Raw genomic sequence first — 20,095 nt, 5'->3', positions numbered from 1 at the left:
TCAATAACAAATGTTGGTTTGGTCCAAAATAATCCATCGTTATATCCGAATAGCGGCGTTTTGTTCGTGCGTCCCAGACACTATCTGAAATGGTAAATCAGGGTCACGCGCATGGCGCAATTCGTGACAAAAAAAATCTAAATATTCCATTACCGTACTTCGAGGCATGTCAACCGCTGTTTAAAATCCATTTTTATGCCATTTTTCTCGTAAAAAAAGCGATAATATTCCGACCGGGAATGTCCATTTAGCTAAACTGAGGAAAGTAAACAAAGCTTTCGGTCGACGCGGGCACGCACCTGAGTCTCACAGTACTGTAACCAGCCACTACCCAAACGCGCTACTTTGTTTCAGCCAGAGCCTGCAAAGCCACGATTCAGCTTTTTGCCGCCTTCTGAGACCCTATGGCAGCCGTAGGAAGTGTCACGGGACAGCTAAGATCCTCACTCTTCAATAAACAGAGACAAGAAGAACGACACCTTGTCAGACAGGCCACTTCCTGCCTGAAACCTTGTCAGGTTTTTGCCTGCCAAATGAGTTCTGTTATACTCACAGACACCATTCAAACAGTTTTAGAAACTTTAGGGTGTTTTCTATCCACATGTAATAAGTATATGCATATTCTAGTTACTGGGTAGGAGTGGTAACCAGATTAAATCGGGTACGTTTTTTATCCAGCCGTGTCAATACTGCCCCCTATCCTAAACAGGTTAACTCAACATGGAAAAAGTTTATTAAACTAGTTACCGTTTTCCAAATTAACTCTTAAAGATATAAATATCTCTTACATTTCGGTCATCAATCAGTCATTCATTAAATTGTTTAACGTCTATCAGTCTCATTCTGAATGTCGCAAAATCCTTGGATATCTGCTCAAACCCTAGCATAAATGATGAATTAGCGATATACAAATTGGCTTAATTATTTATTTACTAACTAACTAAATAATCACACAGAATTACATAAACACACAAATAGTTGGTTACTGGTTACTAAAACAATGCAATGAAAGGTCCCCAGTGGACTAAACTGATATGACGGCTTGGTAGACAATGGAAAGGGGTGGGGACAGATAAAGAGCGGGAAGGACAGAATGGGGCCCACTACACACAGTTGATAACTAGGCTCATTGTAATGCTAATACTTTGCACACAAACAGCCGCTCATTCAAAAGGAATTGCAATGTATGTATTTACACCTATATGTCTTGTTATCTTTCTGTTGAAATCGCCAGTCCGTCTGCTGGAAAGTCAGTCAGCGGAACCCCTAGCCAACAGCCAATGGAATCGCATGGCGCGAAATACAAAAACAACTAAAATACCACAATTAAATTTTCTCAAACATACAACTATTTTACACCATTTTAAAGATAAGACTCTCGTTAATCTAACCACATTGTCCGATTTCAAAAAGGCTTTACAGCGAAAGCAAAACATTAGATTATGTTAGGAGAGTACATAGACCAAAATAACCACACAGCCATTTTCCAAGCAAGCATATATGTCAATAAAACCCAAAACACAGCTAAATGAAGCACTAACCTTTGATGATCTTCATCAGATGACACTCCTAGGACATTATGTTATACAATACATGTATGTTTTGTTCAATCAAGTTCATATTTATATCCAAAAACAGCTTTTTACATTGGCGCGTGATGTTCAGAAAATGTATTCCCACCAAAAACCTCCGGTGAATTTACAAAAATACTCATCAACGTTGACAAAATACATAACAATTATTTTAAGAATTATAGATACAGAACTCCTTTATGCAATCACTGTGTCAGATTTTAAAATAGCTTTTCGGCAAAAGCATATTTTTCAATATTCTGAGTACATAGCTCGCCATCACGGCGAGCTATTCAGACACCCGCCAAGTTCGGGGCAACCTAAACTCAGAATTAGTATTAGAAATATTGTATTACCTTTGCTGATCTTCGTCAGAATGCACTCCCAGGACTGCTATTTCCAAAAGAAATTTTGTTTTTGTTTGAAATAATCCATAGTTATGTCCAAATATCTCTGTTTTGTTCGTGCGTTCAGGTCACTATCCAAAGGGTAATGCGCGAGCGCATTTCTAGACACAAAAATTCAAAATGTTCCATTACCGTACTTAGAAGCATGTCAAACGCTGTTTAAAATCAATTTTCATGGTATTTTTAACGTAAAATTGTGATAATATTCCAACCGGACAATAGTGTATTCATTCAAGGAGAAAAATAAAAACAGCGTGCTCGCGGGAACGCGCATATCCAATCTCTTTGTCGTCAGGCAGACCACTCAGTAACTGAGCTCCTATACTCTGCCCAGAGACAGGAGAAGGCTCAATCCACTTTCTGAAGGCTTTAGACAGCCAATGGAAGCCTTATAAAGTGCAACATAACAGCACAGATACTGTAGTTTCGAAAGGGACTAGAAAGAAGAACTACATTTCTCAGATCCTACACTTCCTGGTTGACTTTTTCTCAGGTTTTTGCCTGCCATATGAGTTCTGTTATACTCACAGACACCATTCAAACAGTTTTACAAACTTCAGAGTGTTTTCTATCCAAATAATATGCATATTCTCGTTTCTGGGCAAGAGTAGTAACCAGTTTAAATCGGGTACGTTTTTTCATCCAGCTGTGAAAATACTGCCCCCTATCCTAAACAGGTTAAAATGGATACGTCAGGCATACCAATGGTCGTTCAATAGGGAAATGTTCTCCAGAATGGATCTTTCAAAGCACCATTGGATCGTTCGATAGGGAAATGTTCTCCTCTTGTCTTCGGTCGAGTTTCCTAGACTATGGCGCCTATAATCCTCATCCAACAGGGCAAGTCATGACACCAGCTTAGAATGAAACAGTGTTGCAGTTTACCATACTTAACAAAAATATAAACTCAACATGTAGTGTTGGTCCCATTGTTTATGAGCTGAAATAAAAGATTACAGAAATACCCATAAGCACAAAAAATCTTATTTCTCTCAAATTTTGTCCACAGATTTGTTTACATCCCTATTTATGAACATTTCTCATCTTGTGCTGGGGACAATAAAAGGTCACTTTAAAGTGTGCCGTTTTGTCACTCAAGACAATTCCACAGAAGTCTCAAGTTTTGAGGGAGCATGCATTTGGCATGCTGACTATAGGAATGTCCACCAGAGCTGTTGCTAGAAAGTATAATGTTAATTTCTCTACCATAATTCGCCTCCAACGTCGTTTTAGAGAATTTGGCGGTATGTCCAACCGACCTCACAACCGCAGACCACCTGTAACAACAACAGCCCAGGACCTCCACATCCAGCTTCTTCACCTGCGGGATCGTCTGAGACCAGACACTCAGCTGATGAAATTGTGGGTTTGCACAACAGAGGAATTTCTGCACAAACTGCCAGCAACCATCTCAGGGAAGCTCAGCTGCGTGCTCGTCGTCCTCTTTACCTGACTGCAGTTCAGCATCGTAACCAACTTCAGTGTGCAAATGCTCAACTTTGATGGCATTTGGCACAATGGAGAAGTATGCGCTTCACAGATGGATCCTGGTTTCAACTGTACCAGGCAGATGGCAGACAGCGGGTATGGCGTTGTGTTGGCAAGCGGTTTCCTGATGCCAACATTGTGAAATGGCGCCGGAGCAGAAGGCAGAGACGTTTTACGTGCACCCAACCGATTGTGTTTTTTTGTTCGTTTATCTGTGTTGTTTCTAACTTATTTTTTACTCATTTTGTACATAATGTTGCCGCTACCGTCTCTTATGACCGAAAATAACTTATAGACATCAGGACTGCGATTATTCACCACGGACTAGCAGAAACCATTTTCTTTTTTCACGACTCTGACGAGCCCGAGGCAGAGGATATCCTTTTAGGGCTAGGGGTCCCGCTAGCTGGACAACTTCCGGTGATACTGGAGGGCTTGCAATTCAAATAAATAATCATAAAAATGATGGATATTAAACATTTAGGTACATATGTGTCTTATATCGGTTGAAAGCTTAAATTCTTGTTAATTTAACTGCACTGTCTGATTTACAGTAGCTATTAGAGCAAAAGCAGGCCATGCAATTGTTTGAGGATGGCACCCCACATCAAAATATTTTTCCACCGGCACAGGTTTCATAAATTCACATAGCGATGAAATATTCAGTTACTTTTTGAAAATCTTCTTCTCATTTGTCATCCAAAGGGTCCCAGCTATAACATGTAGTGTCGTTTTGTTAGATAAAATCCTTCTTTATATCCCAAAATGTCAGTTTAGTTGGCGCCATCGATTTGAGTAATCTGCTCGTTCAACATGCAGAGAAAGGAATCCAAAAATGTACCCCTAAACCTTGTTTCAACAAGTGAAAATACATTTCTATTTACTCCTCAGATACCCTAAAATGTAATCAACCTATAATATTTCATACAGAAAGAAGTACGTTGAATAGGAAACCGATTTTAGCAGGTGCAGGACGTCTTCATGTCGCGAATTTCCAAGACTGTGTCCCTGTACTAAAACTGATATTTCTTATTCGTTTTGGAAGTTACAAGCCTGAAACCTTGAACATAGACTGCTGACACCCTGTGGAAGCCATAGGAATTGCATCCTGGGAGCTAATTTTCAGTATGCTCTTGCACATGCCATTGAAAGAGCATGGTCTCTCTCCCCAAAAAATTCTGGATGGTTTTTCTTTGGATTTTCTCCTACCATATATTTTGTGTTATATTCTCCTACATTATTTTAAAATCTCTACAAGCTTCGAAGTGTTTTCTTTCCAATGGTACCAATTATATGCATATCCTGGCTTCAGGGCCTGAGCAACAGCCAGTTTACTTTGGGCATTCAGGTGGAAATTGAGAAAAAAGGGGCCTAGCCCTAAATATACCCTCCCTCAGGAACAGGCCCCGCCCTCCGTGATCTGCGTGAAGAGGAGGTGGAGAAAGAGAGGCCAGAGAGCAGACTGCCTGCTGAGAATTCGAAGGCCATCGAATAAACCCCCACTTCCCTCAATTCTGCTAGCAAACGTGCAATCTTTGGACAATAAAATCGACGAGTTACGGGGAAGATTAAACTACCAACGGGACATTAAAAAGTATAACATCTTATGCTTCACTGAGTTGTGGCTGAACGACGACAATATCAACATACAGTTGGCTGGTTATACGATGTACCGGCAGTATAGAACAGCGTTGTCTGGTAAGACAAGGGCCGGCGGACAATGTATTTTTTTTAAATAACAGCTGGTGCACGATATCTAAGGAAGTCTCGAGCTGTTGCTCGCCTGAGGTTGAGTATATCATGATAAGCTGTTGACCACACTACCTACCGAGAGACTTCTCATCTGTATTCTTCGCAGCTGTTTACATACCACCTCAGTCAGAGGTTGGCACTAAGATAGCATTGAATGAGGGGACTTTAACCTCTATGGGCTAGGTGGGACGCTAGCGAGCCACCCGTGGTGCACTCCATCAACAGCAGGTGCATTTCAAGAGCGGCAAATTTGAATCCAAATAAATGTCAAAATTCAAATTTTTCAAACATACAACTATTTTACACCCTTTGAAAGATAAACATCTCCTTAATCTAACCACGTTTTACGATTTCAAAAAGGTTTTACGGCGAAAGCATAAATTTAGAGTATGTTAGGACAGTACATTTACAAGAGTTGTATGTAATGTTTTGTCAATTCAAACACAGGGTCACCAAAACCATAAAACCAGCTAAAATGATGCACTAACCTTTTACAATCTCCATCAGATGACACTCCTAGGACATTATGTTAGACAATGCATGCATTTTTAGTTCTATCAAGTTCATATTTATATCCAAAAACAGCGTTTTACTATGGCATTGATGTTGAGGAAATCGTTTCCCTCCAATAACCGGCAGTCAAGTCAGCGTCACAAATTAAATAATTAAAATTAGAAAACATTGGTAAAATATTATATTGTCATTTAAAGAATTATAGATTTACATCTCTTGAACGCAATCAACTTGCCAGATTTAAAAATAACCTTACTGGGAAATCACACTTTGCAATAATCTGAGCACTGCGCCCAGAAAAATACGCGTTGCGATACAGACTAGACGTCATGTTGGGGAGATCTAAAATCGAAAATACTATGTAAATAATCCATTACCTTTGATTCTCTTCATCAGATGTCACTTCCAGGTATCACAGGTCCATAACGAATGTAGTTTTGTTCAAAAAAGCTCATCATTTATGTCCAAAAATCTCCGTCTTGTTAGCACATGATCTAAGCCAGCCGGACTTCTCGTCATGAACGAGGGGAAAAAATATATTTACGTTCGTTCAAACATGTCAAACGTTGTATAGCATAAATCATTAGGGCCTTTTTTAACCAGAACATGAATAATATTCAAGGTGGACGAATGCATACTCTTTTATAACGTATTGGAACGAGGGTACCCAACATGAACTCGCGCGCCAGGTGTCTAATGGGACATCATCGTTCCATGGCTCTTGTTCGGTCAGATCTCCCTCCAGAAGACTCAAAACACTTTGTAAAGGCTGGTGACATCTAGTGGAAGCAATAGGAAGTGCCAAAATATTCCTCAGCCCCTGTGTTTTTCAATGGGATAGGTTTAAAGGCAATACAACACATCAGGTATCCACTTCCTGTCAGAAAATGTCTCAGGGTTTTGCCTGCCAAATGAGTTCTGTTATACTCACAGACACCATTCAAACAGTTTTAGAAAATTTAGGGTGTTTTCTATCCATATATAATAAGTATATGCATATTCTAGTTACTGGGTAGGATTAGTAACCAGATTAAATCGGGTATGTTTTTTTATCCAGCCGTGTCAATACTGCCCCCTAGCCCTAACAGGTTAATGCAGGTGAACTTAAATCAGTTTTACCAAATTTCTATCAGCATGTTACATTTGCAACCAGTGGGAAAAGAACTCTGGACCACCTATACTCCACACACAAAGCTATCCCTCGCCCGCCATTTGGCAAATCTGACCAGAATTCTATCCTCTTGATTCCTGAATACGAACAAAAATTAAAGCAGGAAGCACCAGTGACTAGATCAATAAAAAAGTGCAGATGAAGCAGATGCTTAGCCTGTTAGGGCTAGGGGGCAGTATTGACACGGCCGGATAAAAAACGTACCCGATTTAATCTGGGTACTACTCCTGCCCAGTAACTAGAATATGCATATAATTATTGGCTTTGGATAGAAAACACCCTAAAGTTTCTAAAACTGTTTGAATGGTGTCTGTGAGTATAACAGAACTCAAATGGCAGGCAAAAACCTGAGAAGATTCTGAACAGGAAGTGGCCTGTCTGACAAGTTGTTGTTCATCTTGGCTCTTTTTATTGAAGACTGAGGATCTTTGCTGTAACGTGACACTTCCTACGGCTCCCATAGGCTCTCAGAGCCCGGGAAAAAGCTGAATGATATCGAGGCAGCCCCAGGCTGAAACACATTATCGCGTTTGGATAGTGGCTGATCAGAGTACTCTGAGACTCAGGCTCGTGCACGAGGGCACGAGATGTTTTTATTTTCTCTCTCTTTGTACATATACACGCTTTCCCGGTCGGAATATTATCGCTTTTTTACGAGAAAAATGGCATAAAAATTTATTTTAAACAGGTTGACATGCTTCGAAGTACGGTAATGGAATATTTAGAATTTTTTGTCACGAAATGCGCCATGCTCGTCACCCTTATTTACCCTTTCGGATAGTGTCTTGAATGCACGAACAAAACGCCGCTATTTGGATATAACAATGGATTATTTGGGACCAAACCAACATTTGTTATTGAAGTAGAAGTCCTGGGAGTGCATTCTGATGAAGAACAGCAAAGGTAATAACATTTTTCTTATAGTAAATCTGACTTTGGTGAGTGCTAAACTTGCTGGGTGTCTAAATAGCTAGCCCTGTGATGCCGGGCTATCTACTGAGAATATTGCAAAATGTGCTTTCACCGAAAAGCTATTTTAAAATCGGACATAGCGAGTGCATAGAGGAGTTCTGTATCTATAATTCTTAAAATAATTGTTATGTTTTTTGTGAACGTTTATCGTGAGTAATTTAGTAAATTCACCGGCAGTGTTCGGTGGGAATGCTAGTCACATGCTAGTCACATGCTAATGTAAAAAGCTGGTTTTTGATATAAATATGAACTTGATTGAACAAAACATGCATGTATTGTATAACGTAATGTCCTAGGGTTGTCATCTGATGAAGATCATCAAAGGTTAGTGCTGCATTTAGCTGTGGTTTGGGTTTATGTGACATTATATGCTAGCTTGAAAAATGGGTGTCTGATTATTTCTGGCTGGGTACTCTGCTGACATAATCTAATGTTTTGCTTTCATTGTAAAGCCTTTTTGAAATCGGACAGTGTGGTTAGATTAACGAGAGTCTTGTCTTTAAAATGGTGTAAAATAGTCATATGTTTGAAAAATTGAAGTTTTTGCATTTTTGAGGTATTTGAAGATCGCGCCACGGGATTACACTGGCTGTTGACCTAGCCCATAGAGGTTAACTACAGGACTGTTTTGCTAGCACAGACTGGAATATGTTCCAGGATTATTCCAATGGCATTGAGGACTACACCACATCTGTCATTGGCTTCATCAATAAGTGCATCGATGACATCGTCCCCACAGTGACCGTACGTACATACCCCAACCAGAAACCATGGATTACAGGCAGCATCCGCACTGAGCTAAAGGCTAGACCTGCCACTTTCAAGGAGCTGGACTCTAACCCGGAAGCTTATAAGAAATCCCGCTATGCCCTCCGACAAACCATCAAACAGGCAAAGCGTCAATACAGGACAAAGATCGAGTCGTACTACACTGGATCTGACGCTCGTCAGATGTGGCAGGGCTTGCAAACCATTACAGACTACAAAGGGAAGCACAGCCGAGAGCTGCCCAGTGACACGAGCCTACCAGACGAGCTAAACTACTTGTATGCTCGCTTCGAGGCAAATAACACTGAAACATGCATGAGAGCATCAGCTGTACTGGAAGACTGTGTGATCACGCTCTCTGCAGCCGATGTGAGTAAGACCTTTAGACAGGTCAACATTCACAAGGCCGCAGGGCCAGACAGATTACCAGGATGTGTACTGCGAGCATGAGCTGACCAATTAGCAAGTGTCTTCACTGACATTTTCAACCTCTCCCTGTCCGAGTCTGAAATACCAACATGTTTTAACCTCTTAGTGACCCCTTAACACGCGAATCCCGTTAGCGGGATCGATTTGACAACTACCAGTGAAATAGCAGAGCGCCAAATTCAAAACAAAAAAAATCTCATAATTCAAATTTCTCACACATACAAGTATTATACACCATTTTAAAGAAAAGATTCTCCTTACTCCAACCACAGTGTCTGATTTCACAAAGGGTTTATGGCGACAGTATAGCATTAGATTATGTTAGGACAGCACCTAAACAAGAAAAACCACAGCCATTTTCCAAGCAAGGAGAGGCGTCACATAACCCAGAAATACAGCTAAAATTAATCACTAACCTTTGATCATCTTCAACAGATGGCACTCATAGGACGTCATGTTACACAATACATGCATGTTTTAATCGATAAAGTTCATATTTATATCCAAAAACCCCATTTTACATTGGCGCGTAATGTTCAGTAATGTTTTGCAGAGAGCCACATCAATTTACAGAAATACTTATCATACACTTTGACAAAATATACAGGTATTATGCACAGAATTATAGATACACTTCTCCTTAATGCAACCGCTGTGTCAGATTTGAAAAAAGCTTCACGGCGAAAGCACAGTTCAATATTCTGAGCACAGAGCTCAGCCATCAACAACATAAACAGAAACCCGCCATTTTGGAGTCAACAAAACTCAGAAATAGTATGATAAATATTCACTTACCTTTGATAATCTTCATCAGAATGCACTCCCAGGAATCCCAGTTCAACAATAAATGTTTGTTTTGTTCGATAAACTTCATCTTTATGTCCAAATACCTCCATTTTGTTCGCATGTTAGGTTCACTATTCCAGGCGCGCGCTTGCTAACTCCAGATGAAAAGTCAAAAACGTTATACTACAGTTTAAAGTGTAAAGGAATTAATAAGAATATGTACATAAAAAAAATATATGAATGAGTGATGGTATAGAACGGCATAGGCAAGATGCAGTGGATGGTATAGAGTACAGTATATACATATGAGATGAGTAATGTAGGATATGTAAACATATAAAAGTGGCATTGTTTAAAGTGGCTAGTGATACATTACATCAAGATGGCAAGATGCAGTAGATGGTATAGAGTACAGTATATACATATGAGATGAGTAATGTAGGGTATGTAAACATATAAAAGTGGCATTGTTTAAAGTGGCTAGTGATACATTACATCAAGATGGCAAGATACAGTAGGTGGTATAGAGTACAGTATATACATATGAGATGAGTAATGTAGGGTATGTAAACATTATATGAAGTGGCATTATTTAAAGTGGCTAGTGATACATTTACTACATCCATTTTTCCATTTATTAAAGTGGCTGGAGTTGAGTCAGTATGTTGGCAGCAGCCACTCAATGTTAGTGATGGCTGTTTAACAGTCTGATGGCCTTGAGATAGAAGCTGTTTTTCAGTCTCTCGGTCCCTGCTTTGATGCACCTGTACTGACCTCGCCTTCTGGATGATAGCGGGGTGAACAGGCAGTGGCTCGGCTGGAGGTTGTCCTTGATGATCTTTTTGGCCTTCCTGTGACATCGGGTGGTGTAGGTGTCCTGGAGGGCAGGTAGTTTGCCCCCGGTGATGCGTTGTGCAGACCTCACTACCCTCTGGAGAGCCTTACGGTTATGGGCGAAGCAGTTGCCATACCAGGGGGTGATACAGCCCGACAGGATGCTCTTGATTGTGCATCTCTAAAGTTTGTGAGTGTTTTTGGTGACAAGCCAAATTTCTTCAGCCTCCTGAGGTTGAAGAGGCGCTGCTGCACCTTCTTCACCACGCTGTCTGTGTGGTTCGACCATTTCAGTTTGTCCGTGATGTGTACGTCGAGGAACTTAAAACTTTGTAACTTCTCCACTACTGTCTCATCGATGTGGATGGTGGGTGCTCCCTCTGCTGTTTCCTGAAGTCCATGATCATCTCTTTTGTTTTGTTGACGTTGAGTGTGAGGTTATTTTCCTGACACCACACTCCGAGGGCCCTTACCTCCTCCCTGTAGGCCATCTCGTCATTGTTGGTAATCAAGCCTACCACTGTAGTGTCGTCTGCAAACTTGATGATTGAGTTGGAGGCGTGCATGGCCACGCAGTCGTGGGTGAACAGGGAGTACAGGAGAGGGCTGAGAATGCACCCTTGTGGGGCCCAGTGTTGAGGATCAGCGGGGTGGAGATGTTGTTACCTACACTCACCACCTGGGGGCGGCCCATCAGGAAGTCTAGGACCCAGTTGCACAGGGCGGGGTCGAGACCCAGGGTCTCGAGCTTAATGACGAGTTTGGAGGGTACTATGCAGTTAAATGCTGAGCTGTAATCGATGAACAGCATTCTTACATAGGAATTCATCTTGTCCAGATGGGTTAGGGCAGTGTGCAGTGTGATTGCGATTGCGTCGTCTGTGGACCTATTGAGGCGGTAAGCAAATTGGAGTGGGTCTAGGGTGTCAGGTAGGGTGGAGGTGATATGGTCCTTGACTAGTTTCTCAAAGCACTTCATGATGACGGAGGTGAGTGCTACGGGGCGGTAGGCATTTAGCTCAGTTACCTTAGCTTTCTTGGGAACAGGAACAATGGTGGCTGTCTTGAAGCACGATGGGACAGCAGACTGGGATAAGAATTGATTGAATATGTCAGTAAACACACCAGCCAGCTGGTCTGCGCATGCTCTGAGGACGCGGCTGGGGATGCCGTCTGGGCCTGCAGCCTTGCGAGGGTTTACACGTTTAAATGTTTTGCTCACGTTGGCTGCAGTGAAGGAGAGCCCACAGGTTTTGGTAACGGGCCGTGTCAGTGGCACTGTATTGTCCTCAAAGCGAGCAAAGAAGTTGTTTAGTCTGTCTGGGAGCAATACATCCTGGACTGCGACGGGGCTGGTTATCCTTTTATAGTCCGTGATTGACTGTAGACCCTGCCACATACCTCTCGTGTCTGAGCCGTTGAATTGTGACTCTACTTTGTCTCTATACTGCCGCTTAGCTTATTTGATTGCCTTGCAGAGGGAATAGCTACACTGTTTGTATTAGGTCATGTTTCCGATCACCTTGCCCTGATTAAAAGCAATGGTTCGCGCTTTCAGTTTTGCGCGAATGCTGCCATCAATCCATGGTTTCTGGTTTGGGAATGTTTTAATAGAGGCTGTGGGTGCGACATCGCCGATGCCCTTGTTAATAATCCCGCTCACCGACTCAGCGTATTTGTCAATGTTGTTGTTCGCCGCAATGCGGAACATATCCCAGTCCATGTGATCGAAGCAATCTTGAAGCGTGGAATCCGATTGGTCGGACCAGCGTTGAACAGACCTGAGCGCGGGAGCTTCCTGTTTTAGTTTCTGTCTATAGGCTGGAAGCAAAAAAATGGAGTCGTGGTCATCTTTTCCGAAAGGAGGGCGGGGGAGGGCCTTATATGCGTCGCGGAAGTTAGGATAGCAATGATCTAGGGTTTTGCCAGCCCTGGTAGCGCAATCAATATGCTGATAGAATTTAGGGAGCCTTGTTTTCAGATTAGCCTTGTTAAAATCCCCAGCTACAATAAATGCAGCCTCAGGATATGTGGTTTCCAGTTTACATAGAGTCAAATGAAGTTCCTTTTAGGGCCATCAATGTGTCTGCATGGGGGGGATATATGTGGCTGTGATTATAATCGAAGAAAATTCTCTAGTTAGATAATGCGGTCGGCATTTGATTGTGAGGAATTCTAAGTCAGGTGAACAGAAGGACTTGAGTTCCTGTATGTTGTTCTGATCACACCACGTCTCGTTAATCATAAGGCATACACCCCCGCCCTTCTTCTTACCAGAAAGATGCTTGTTTCTGTCAGTGCGATTCGTGAAGAAACCAGCTGGCTGTACCGACTCGTGTCTCGAGTGAGCCATGTTTCCGTGAAACAAAGAATGTTACAGTCTTTGATGTCTCACTGGAAGGCTACCCTTACACGGATTTCGTCTACCTTGTTGTCAAGAGACTGGACATTGGCAAGTAGTTTGCTCGGGAGCGGTGCGCGATGTGCCCGTCTACGGAGCCTGACCAGAAGACCGCTCCGTCTGCCACTTCTACGGCGTCATTGTTTTGGGTCGCCGGCTGGGATCCGATCCATTGTCCTGGGTGGTGGGCAAAACAGAGGATCCGCTTCGGGAAAGTCGTATTCCTGGTCGTAATGTTGGTGAGTTGACGTTGCTCTTATATCCAATAGTTCCTCTTATATCCAATAGATAGCCTACATATACAGAGACTGAAGAGCGCTGTTTCACTCATTTGGATGCTTTGTCCGGTGAGATACATTCAATCTCTTGCGAATTAAAGGAAAATTATGAAAATACAGAGACATGAAAGATACATTACTACCTCTGGATTACTGCCCTCTGCTTGACCTGACGCTGAGCCTGCCTGCCGTCCTGTACCTTGGCCTCTACTCAGGATTATCGACCTCTGCCTGCCTTGACCTGTCATTTGCCTGCTCCTGTTATAATAAACAGTGTTACTTCACACAGTCTGCACTTGGGTCTTACCTTGATTCCTGATAATATCTCCACTTACATAATAATGTTATACTATCAAGCAAAGTAATGTTATTCTCTTTATCTCTAATAAGTTATGTTAAGCTCTGAGACATGTTATCCTCCTTACTAATGACACGTGTTATCATGTTATCATCTAATGAGACATGTTATCATGTTATCCTCATTATAAATGAGTCATGTTACCCTCTGAGATATGCTACCCTCCCCCATGTGCACCTTCAATGGTTCTAAATGTCTACAATAACAATAACACTTGTGCTATTATCAGTGGTTCAGACCACGTAGACTTTTCTATCGTTACACCCTATGCACCATATGTATCTTCAACGGTTCTCTTGCCGCTACTTCCTATACATATAAAACACCCCGACTTGTTATCCAGCTTAACACGTCCTTTCCACACGTTCACATCCACATTCACTTAGTACTATTCCCAAACACACCCAGTAATCTCCCTTATTACTCCATGTGCCTCTTGCTTTGCACCATTTCTATCTCTCATACATATAATATAGCTCCTCATGCTATTATCAGTGGCTGCAGACCATGGAGACATTTCTCTTTATCAATGCCTACAGACAGCTGTCAGCTGGGCTTTCCATGGTACCGTTACTCGCTCTCACTTTAGTCATCTCACCATAAGACTAGTGAATAGTCTTCTCTCTATAATACTATGGGTAAATGTTTATGCATTATATGCCTTAATGTTATTGGTTTTATCATTTTTTACCATTTTTCTTTTTCATACAAATTAATTTAAATTGACTTACTGAAATCAGTTTCCGTCCCTCAATTGTTTGCGGATGATGTGTCTCCTCTTGGGCAGCTCACAGTAAGGATCTGGTCTGGGCAGGTCTCGTCCTTGTTTGGTCAGACAGGAATTTCCCTCATGCTTTATGAAATGCGTCATCAGTTCTCGTCGCAGACCCTCACTGGAAAGCTCCGCAGGCAGAATAAATCATCCTGTCCGATGAGTCCAAATTGTAGTGGAAATTCTACACAGGGACACTCGAAGTCAATCTTAAATGAATCACTCAAGAAAATATTTGATTGATCATAGTGATTCAGTGGTATCATTAAAATGGGTTAATATGCCCCAACAACATTACACTACTATACAGATAGCCTTCCATTGCTGAAATAAGTCAATCAAATCAATGATGAAAATAGATGAGCTGATAGTTTACACTGACATGGTGGCATAGCAGAAAGATCAGCGTACAGTGAACCAATAGATTGTCAGTTCAAATCCCAGGAGAGGAAAAGTTGAATAATAATTACTGTATAAATGGACATGAATAGTGTAGTCAAATATGTATAATGAAAACACTGTATGGAAGCCCATACCTTGCCAACAGAAAAAGAGCTATCAGTGGTTCATTAATTGGCTTGGCAACAGTTACAAGATGTGGTGTATAATGAATACTTCTTTGGATACAAATGTTCTTGCAACGTTCACATGGAACGTGTCTAGAACATATATTATATTCTGAGAATATGGCAAACATGTTCGGTGTATGTTTGGTGGGACATTGATGGAACATTCTCCTAAACCTCAGAAATCTGGACACATGAATGTTCTTGCAATGTTCCCATTGAACTAAGTTCTAAGTTCTATTTGACGTTAAGGGAATGGTTTCATGGAAAGATTCATTTTACATCACACAAACATTCCTCTGAAAACTTTTGTTAATGACGTAATGAGACTCTTTAAGGGAAAGTTCTCTAAAGTTGTGGGAATGTTTGTTATTAGCTGGGTACAGAGTTAGCAACTTATCCACACATGATGGAGATATGCAAAGCCAGGCATGCTTGCTAGCTTAGGCATAGACCTCTTCTTGTGGATATAAGACGTGGACCACTCACAACAGGTTATATTTACAAACTAACGGTTTAATATCTGCTATCATTGATTACAGTTGTAGGTGCACTATAGCTCAGACAGGACAGGAATATTTTGACCGTCCTGACAAGCCAACTTGAGTGTACACCATACAAAACTATAACCTTAGCCTCCCTGTAGCTCAGTTGGTAGAGCATGGTGTTTGCAACGCCAGGGTTGTGGGTTTGATTCCCACGGGGGGCAGCACGGGGAAAAAAATTATGCATTCACTACTGTAAGTTGCTCTGGATAAGAGCGTCTGCTAAATCACTAAAATGTAAAATGTAAATGTATAACAACCGGATGTTACACAATTACATCCTTATATCCTCTGGGCTAACAGAAAACAGTTACCAGTAATCACAGCAATATAAACTATAGTAACCCTTGTTGCAATTTTCATAGTGTTGGCATGCTTGGTTTTAGAGATATTAAAAATTGAAAAACGAATCAACCCGCCCCCGCTCCACAAATTCCTAAAAAGCTATGGATTGTTCTCCATCGACCCCTGATTCAGAATATACCATTTTCAAAGTCATGGCATGCTTGGTTTAATAGCTATCGATTAGAGGAAAATGAATATCCAATATAAAACTAATTTTACCTAGGCCTTAAACTGCTATCCAGAAACCTGCTAGTTATTAACATCTTAAATAAAGTAAAAGCAAATACAATGAACCATAAATGTTGTGCTATTGTTGCAAAATGTTTAATAAGAAAACAAAGTTTAAACTTGTAAACTGTAAAGCATCAAATGTGGTGTTCTGCTGTTTTTCTTGTTGTTTATTAACAAAACCAACTTGTGCGCAACTATGGGCCAAAACAGACAGGTTGGCTTAGATTGTTGACCACATGTAAACTATATTTAGTCTCCAATGTTTACCGAAAAGGAAAACCTTTAGTTGACACCCAGCGTCATAACACGTTATGACAGTCATAACTATGTTATAATATGTCATAACAGCTGACATAACTTGTCATAACCTGTCATAATATGGTCATCACACTGTCATGACACATATTTAGACCTGTTGTGAGACATATATTGTATTATTTTATAGCTGGTTATGACACCTACATAAGAATGTCAAAACCCACAAAACCTGTCACACAAGGCCAAACCTTCCATTATAGTACACCAAAGCCTACTTGTCAACAGTATGTTTGTTAGATAACATTTTCTGAAATTGACAATATTAAATTATCATTGTAATTGTGCACAAATTGATGTCAGACATGCACCTACAGTACCCCAATGCTCTGTTGCTGATGACTGGGATGAATGCAGGAGCAGATTTCAGGAGCAGGACAATACACCCTCTTTTTGACTGATGACTGAAATAAGGTATTACTGAACAAAATATATAAACGCAACCTGCAACAATGTCAACGATTTTACTGGGTTACAGTTCATATAAGAAAATCAATCAATTGAAATGAATTAATTGGGCCCTAATCTATGGATTTCACATGACTGGGCAGGGGCGCAGTCATGGGTGGGCCTGGGAGGGCAATCACCCACTGGCGAGCCAGGCCTAGGCAAACAGAATGTGTTGGCTTTATTACAGACAGAAATATTCCTCAGTTTCATCAGCTGTCCGGGTGGCTGGTCTTAGACGATCCTGCAGGTGAAGAAGTTGAATGTGGAGATCCTGGGCTGGTGTGGTTACACGTCGTCTGCGAGTTGAGAGGCCGGTTGTGCATGCTGCCATATTCTTTAAAACGACGTTGGAGGCAGCTTATGGTAGAGAAATTAACATTACATTCTCTGGCAACAGCTCTGATGGACATTCCTGCAGTCAGCATGCCAATTGCACGCTCCCTCAAAACTTGAGGCATCTGTGACATTGTGTTGTGTGACAAAACTGCACATTTTAGAGAGACCTTTTATTGTCCCCAGCACAAGGTGCACCTGTATAATGATCATGCTGTTTAATCAGCTTCTTGATATGCCACACCTGTCAGGTATGGATTATCTTGGCGAAGGAGAAATGTTCACTAACAGGGATGTAAACAAATTTGTGCACAACATTTGAGAGAAATACGCTTTTGTGTGTATGGAACATTTCAGGGATATTTTATTTCAGCTCATGAAACATGGGACCAACACTTTACATGTTGTGTTTATATTTTTATTCAGTACATGATAGGCCTATCTGGCTTATATGATTATGATGGTCATAATGCTTCTTGACACTGTCATAAAGTGTATTTTCTTAGTCCATGTAAAGTGACAGGTCATAATGCTTCATGACAGTGTCATAAAGTGTATTTTATGCAAATTATTTAAAATTTGATGGAAAAAAAACATGACTGTAAATAATTATTTACAACAACAACAATGGACTTAAGAAATAACCTTTAAAACGAAAGGACACTTCTTGGCAGGGAAAAAAATACATTTGAATAAATGTGGGTTTTGACACTCTTATGTAAGTGTCATAACCAGCCAGCCATAAAATAATGCAATGTATGTCACAACAGGTGTACATATATGGGTCATGACAGTGTTATGACCATATAATGACAGGTAATGACAAGTTATGTCAGTTGTTATGACATTATGATATGGTTATGAGCGTGTCATAACGTGGTATGATGCTGGGTAAAGTGTTACCATTGGAGACATAAATATATTTGCACAATGAGCACTTGTAGTCTCTCAAACACACTGTTACGGTTGTTGGTTAGCTAGCTAGCAAATTTTTGTCATATTAGCATAGACGTGACATCAGTCAAAACACCTCAAAACAAGATATGGCATTGTCATGGAAATTCTACACAGGGACACTCGAAGTCAATCTTAAATTAATCATTGTTTATTAACAACAAGCTGGAGATGTCCCCGTCAAACTTAGATGCATAAATTGTCAGTCTGAAGTGAGCTTCTCTTATATACTGCTCACACAGACAAGTTATATTTGCATGATTTAGCTTATTCATTATTAATAATTAATTCATCATTACCGTTTGGTTCATGCCTGTGACCGACCAATAACATAAGAGGCTTCCTCTCTCCAAGCTGAGACCTTGAAACTAAGATATCCCTTTAGTTCTCAAAACACGGTTCTGGGCGTACTGCCAAATTGCATACTGATAGTGAGGATTCCTCCTCTGCACGTTCAATCAGTCACTTGCATGAGCACAGAAATTGGTTATTAAAAAAACACAAACAGAAAATGTTCCATCACAGTATCATTTACTAGACAAAACAAGCTGAAACGAACCTCGAAAGATTCCCATGTGGCAGCTTCTTGTCAATGTTGCTAGTTATCTGGTCATCCAGAATCACAACTACACATGAACTTCTGCCGCATTGAAGCATGCGCTTCGTTTTCGTGAGGTTGTCAGCTAACCCGTATATGATACTTGACTCTTTTTTTTTTTTTGCACACCCTTTTGCCCTCAGAACAGCCTCAATTCATCTGGGCATGGATGCAACAAGGTGTCGAAAGCATTCGACTGGGAATGCTGACCCATGTTGACTCCAAAGCTTCCCATAGTTGTATTAAGTTGGCTTTGGGGGGTGGACCATTGTTTATTTTATTTCTTTATTTTCTTTACCCATTTTTCTCCCCAATTTGACCCATCGGTGCAACTCCCATATGGACTCGGGAGAGGTGTGTGTCCTCCGAAACACAACCCCACCAAGCCACACTGTTTCTTGACACAATGCTTGCTTAACCCAGAATCCAGCCGCACCAATGTGTCAGAGGAAACACCGTACACCTGGCGACCGTGTCAGCATTGATTGCGCCCAGCCCGCCACAAGAGTCGCTGGAGCGCGATGGTAAAAGGACAACCCGGCCGGCCAAGCCCTCCCCAAACCCGGACAACACTGGGCCAATTGTGTGCCGCCTCATGGGTCACCCGGTAGAAGCCTGACACAGCCAGGGATCAAACCAGGATCTGTACTGACGCAGCTAGCACTGCGATGCAGTTCCTTAGACCGCTGCGCCACTTGGGAGGCCTGGTGGTGGACAATTCTTGATACACATGGGAAACTGTTGAGCGTGAAAACCCAGCAGAGTTGCCGTTCTTGACACACTCAAACCGGTAATCCTGGCACCTACTACCATACCCTGTTCAAAGGCACTTAAATATTTTGTCTTGCCCATTTACCTTCTGAATGACACACATACACAATCCATGTCTCAATTGTCTCAAGGCTTGAAAATCCTTCTTTAACCTGTCTCCTCCCCTTCATCTACATTGAAGTGGATTTAATAAGGGATCATAGCTTTCACCTGGATTAACCTGGTCAGTTTATGTCATGGAAAGAGCAGGCGTTCCTAATGTTGTGTACACTCAGTGCATATGTTTTTGGAAAGTTCGTTCAACTCGCCACTAAGTTTTTATTTCAGCTGTTCAGAAATATGAGGCAGAGACATAGGGTACATCATCATGATCAAAATTGGTTGACAGTTCAGAAGAGGGTGAGTAGCCTCTTCTGACTCCTCTAGCTCCACAATGAGATAGGGTGCATTTCAGGCAGCAGGCAGTTAGCCAGCCTTGCTGCTTTGT

General features: G+C 41.3%; 1 non-coding gene across 1 annotated transcript; it reads left to right on the top strand.

Moving 5' to 3' along the window:
• Window positions 1-15,700: 15,700 nt before the first annotated feature.
• Window positions 15,701-15,775, top strand: trnaa-ugc (transfer RNA alanine (anticodon UGC)). The gene has a single exon. It is a non-coding gene; the product is annotated as a tRNA-Ala (tRNA).
• Window positions 15,776-20,095: the final 4,320 nt, after the last annotated feature.

This window comes from Salmo salar, chromosome 25, assembly GCF_965601325.2.
Source record: "Salmo salar chromosome 25, fSalSal1, whole genome shotgun sequence".
Lineage (NCBI taxonomy): Eukaryota > Metazoa > Chordata > Actinopteri > Salmoniformes > Salmonidae > Salmo > Salmo salar.
The sequence above is the reverse complement of the archived record's forward strand: the minus strand, read 5'-3'. Positions and strand labels throughout refer to the sequence as shown.